The sequence below is a fragment of the Anguilla anguilla genome, chromosome 2 (genome assembly GCF_013347855.1).
Source record: "Anguilla anguilla isolate fAngAng1 chromosome 2, fAngAng1.pri, whole genome shotgun sequence".
NCBI lineage: Eukaryota > Metazoa > Chordata > Actinopteri > Anguilliformes > Anguillidae > Anguilla > Anguilla anguilla.
In genome coordinates, this window is record NC_049202.1 from 68,727,139 (window position 1) to 68,732,138 (window position 5,000).

Sequence of the window (5,000 nt, forward strand, 5' to 3'; positions counted from 1 at the left end):
CATCAGAGGATCGGGATTTTCTCCACTTTCTCTCTGCAGCCCGCAGTGATGTTCTGCTGGAGCGTAGTGACTCGGTCAGCCATGGGCAGGGGGGTGAGGAGCGTGCTGGTTTGGAGACAAGAGGACAAAGTGAGTCGAGGGACTGAGAGAGGCAGGAGTTGAGGGTGGAGGTGGCAAGGTCAACTGGCAGGTTAGAGAAAGACGCAGGAGGGGGAAGTGTAGACAGAGCAGTGGAGACGAGGGAGGATTGTGACAGAGTAGGGAGATTTCTCCTGAAAGTTACTGTGGGTGAGCTATTGGATGAATTGAGGGGGAGTAAATAGGAGAGGGAGAAAGAAAGAAAGAAGTGGTCTGAGACATGGAGGGGGGTCACTGCAAGTTGGGGAATGGACCCCTTCCAGGTGACCTGGTAGGTCCTATCTGCAAGATAGGAAGCGAACCAAGACAGGGCAGTCCCGGCAATTCCCATCCCAGCCAAGGTGGAGAGGAGTATTTTATGGTTGACCGTGTCAAAAGCTGCAGACAGGTCAAGAAGGATCAGGACAGAGGAAAGGCATGAGGCTCTTGCAGTGGCAAGTGCCTCCGTCACAGCTAGGAGTGCAGTCTCTGTTGAGTGCCCAGATCGGAAGCCAGACTGGTGAGGGTCTAGCAGGTTGTTCTGATGGAGAAAAGAGGTTAATTGTTTAAGAACTGCTCGTTCGAGGGTTTTGGACAGAAAGGGTAGAAGGGATACGGGTCGATAATTTGCTACATCGGAGGGGTCTAAGGTGGGTTTTTTGAGTAGTGGGGTAACACGAGCCGTCTTAAAAACAGAGGGAACATGACCAGAGGAGAGAGAGGAATTAACAATGGAAGACAGATAGGGAAGGAGCTCGCTGGAGATAGATTGGAGAACTTTAGATGGGATGGGGTCAAGTGGACAGGTGGTTGCGCGATGAGAGGTGATGAGTTGTAATACATCGGAGTCCTCCAGCATTTCAAAGGAGGTCAGTGTGGCTGTGGGGTTGTCCTGGGGGGTTGGGGGGCTCGCTGGTTGGGTGAAGGAGTTCCGGATTGTAGCCACCTTTCCTTCAAAGGCGGCCAGAAAGTCATCTGCGGAGAGGGAAGAGGGAGGTGGGGGTGGAGGAGGAATGAGGAGGGAAGAGAAGGTGGAGAATAGTTTACGTGGATTAGAGACACATGCGCTGATCTTGGATTGGAAAAAAGAGGCTTTTGCAGACGTGAGGGCAGATGTAAAAGTCGCCAGCAGGGTATGGTATGCAGTCAGGTCATCAGAGGATCGGGATTTTCTCCACTTTCTCTCTGCAGCCCGCAGTGATGTTCTGCTGGAGCGTAGTGACTCGGTCAGCCATGGGCAGGGGGGTGAGGAGCGTGCTGGTTTGGAGACAAGAGGACAAAGTGAGTCGAGGGACTGAGAGAGGCAGGAGTTGAGGGTGGAGGTGGCAAGGTCAACTGGCAGGTTAGAGAAAGACGCAGGAGGGGGAAGTGTAGACAGAGCAGTGGAGACGAGGGAGGATTGTGACAGAGTAGGGAGATTTCTCCTGAAAGTTACTGTGGGTGAGCTATTGGATGAATTGAGGGGGAGTAAATAGGAGAGGGAGAAAGAAAGAAAGAAGTGGTCTGAGACATGGAGGGGGGTCACTGCAAGTTGGGGAATGGAGCAGCCTCTGGTGAATACAAGGTCTAGTTGGTTACCAGCCTTGTGTGTGGGGGGGGAGGAGGACAGGGATAGGGCGAAAGACTGGAGGAGTGAGGCAACCCTGGACAGTTGGGAGGTTTCTAGTGGGAGGTTGAAGTCTCCCAGTAGAATAGCAGGAGTGCCATCCTCGGGGAGGGAGCTCAGGAGAGTGTCCAGCTCGTCCAGAAATGAGCCGAGTGGACCTGGAGGGCGGTACAGAACAATAACGTGAAATGTAGAGGGATGAGTTACAGTAATCGCGTGAAATTCAAAGGAGGAGAAAGTAGGGTTAGGACTGGGGAGGACACAGAACTTCCAGGACAAGGAAATGAGTAGACCGGTACCCCCGCCTCGGCCAGAGGCCCTGGGGGTGTGCGAGAAGGAGTATCCCGCAGACAGTGCAGCTGGGGTGGCGGTGTTATCGGGAGTGATCCAGGTTTCCGAGAGAGCCAGGAAGTCAAGAGACTTTGTCTTGGCAAAGGCAGTAATGAAGTCAGCTTTCTGGACGGCTGACTGGCAGTTCCATAATCCACCTGTGACAGTGAATTCCTGAGGTGTGGATAAGGGTGGGTAGATCAAGTTGGTTAAATTACGCCTGCGGTGAACAGACCATTTGGGGCGAGGCAGCGCGCACAAGGGAATGGGGTTTAAAAACATGATAAACTGATGACAAGGCTGCCTATGGCAGCCTCTGCTGGAGCTATAAATACTGGGTAACAATTACGTGCTTGCATTAGCTTCATTAGGGCAGATAAGCACCAGGTGAAGCTCCTCGAAATTAGCTCAACAATACGGGGCAGTTAAACACCAATCCCCACACACAGTTTCACTAACGCCTTTAACTAACTAACAACAGCAAGTCAACTACAGATATTCTCAGCTAACGCCCAACTAAGCTTGCTGACTAGCAACAGTTGAGACAAGTTTAAAAAAAGATTAGGCTACCTAAATTACACACAACTATGTTCGCTAACTAGCAACAGCAGAAACAAATTAAGTTATGATACGCTTATCTGAATCGCGGGGGACGGCAGAAGCGACGACACAATCAGATGCACACTGTTGAACCACAGATGAACACCACTTAAATAGCACCAGGTGAAGCTCCTCGAAATTAGCTCAACAATACGGGGCAGTTAAACACCAATCCCCACACACAGTTTCACTAACGCCTTTAACTAACTAACAACAGCAAGTCAACTACAGATATTCTCAGCTAACGCCCAACTAAGCTTGCTGACTAGCAACAGTTGAGACAAGTTTAAAAAAAGATTAGGCTACCTAAATTACACACAACTATGTTCGCTAACTAGCAACAGCAGAAACAAATTAAGTTATGATACGCTTATCTGAATCGCGGGGGACGGCAGAAGCGACGACACAATCAGATGCACACTGTTGAACCACAGATGAACACCACTTAAATAGCACCAGGTGAAGCTCCTCGAAATTAGCTCAACAATACGGGGCAGTTAAACACCAATCCCCACACACAGTTTCACTAACGCCTTTAACTAACTAACAACAGCAAGTCAACTACAGATATTCTCAGCTAACGCCCAACTAAGCTTGCTGACTAGCAACAGTTGAGACAAGTTTAAAAAAAGATTAGGCTACCTAAATTACACACAACTATGTTCGCTAACTAGCAACAGCAGAAACAAATTAAGTTATGATACGCTTATCTGAATCGCGGGGGACGGCAGAAGCGACGACACAATCAGATGCACACTGTTGAACCACAGATGAACACCACTTAAATAGCACCAGGTGAAGCTCCTCGAAATTAGCTCAACAATACGGGGCAGTTAAACACCAATCCCCACACACAGTTTCACTAACGCCTTTAACTAACTAACAACAGCAAGTCAACTACAGATATTCTCAGCTAACGCCCAACTAAGCTTGCTGACTAGCAACAGTTGAGACAAGTTTAAAAAAAGATTAGGCTACCTAAATTACACACAACTATGTTCGCTAACTAGCAACAGCAGAAACAAATTAAGTTATGATACGCTTATCTGAATCGCGGGGGACGGCAGAAGCGACGACACAATCAGATGCACACTGCATCTGGAGAGAAGAGTGTGTGTACTCGCTGAAGAGAGGAGGAACAGCTAGCAGGCAGCTGTAGAGAGGAGTGTGTGTACTCACTGAAGAGAGGAGGAACAGCTAGCAGGCAGCTGTAGAGAGGAGTGTGTGTACTCGCTGTAGAGAGGAGGAACAGCTAGCAGGCAGCTGGAGAGAGGAGTGTGTGTACTCGCTGAAGAGAGGAGGAACAGCTAGCAGGCAGCTGGAGAGAGGAGTGTGTGTACTCGCTGAAGAGAGGAGGAACAGCTAGCAGGCAGCTGGAGAGAGGAGTGTGTGTACTCGCTGAAGAGAGGAGGAACAGCTAGCAGGCAGCTGGAGAGAGGAGTGTGTGTACTCGCTGAAGAGAGGAGGAACAGCTAGCAGGCAGCTGGAGAGAGGAGTGTGTGTACTCGCTGTAGAGAGGAGGAACAGCTAGCAGGCAGCTGGAGAGAGGAGTGTGTGTACTCGCTGAAGAGAGGAGGAACAGCTAGCAGGCAGCTGGAGAGAGGAGTGTGTGTACTCGCTGAAGAGAGGAGGAACAGCTAGCAGGCAGCTGGAGAGAGGAGTGTGTGTACTCGCTGAAGAGAGGAGGAACAGCTAGCAGGCAGCTGGAGAGAGGAGTGTGTGTACTCGCTGTAGAGAGGAGGAACAGCTAGCAGGCAGCTGGAGAGAGGAGTGTGTGTACTCGCTGAAGAGAGGAGGAACAGCTAGCAGGCAGCTGGAGAGAGGAGTGTGTGTACTCGCTGAAGAGAGGAGGAACAGCTAGCAGGCAGCTGGAGAGAGGAGTGTGTGTACTCGCTGAAGAGAGGAGGAACAGCTAGCAGGCAGCTGGAGAGAGGAGTGTGTGTACTCGCTGTAGAGAGGAGGAACAGCTAGCAGGCAGCTGGAGAGAGGAGTGTGTGTACTCGCTGAAGAGAGGAGGAACAGCTAGCAGGCAGCTGGAGAGAGGAGTGTGTGTACTCGCTGAAGAGAGGAGGAACAGCTAGCAGGCAGCTGGAGAGAGGAGTGTGTGTACTCGCTGAAGAGAGGAGGAACAGCTAGCAGGCAGCGGTCATTGGTCACCTTTGCTGAAATCTTTCTCTGTGTGACATCATTACTGTCTGAGGGCTGGTTCATCATGGCCACGGTGCTCAGCACAGAGCGAGCCCAACACACATTATTATTACGTATTAACATCTCCAAACCTGGCAGCCATTATGAACTGTATCTACTTCTGACCAATATTTCATAGGCTTAATCTCAGGCACTGGTT

At 50.4% G+C, this 5,000-nt stretch overlaps 1 protein-coding gene across 1 annotated transcript in view; it reads left to right on the forward strand.

The window, feature by feature from the left end:
- Window positions 1-5,000, forward strand: part of usp43a (ubiquitin specific peptidase 43a) — a 142,939-nt gene that overhangs the window by 72,957 nt on the left and 64,982 nt on the right. The gene's annotated exons all lie outside the window — the stretch shown is intronic.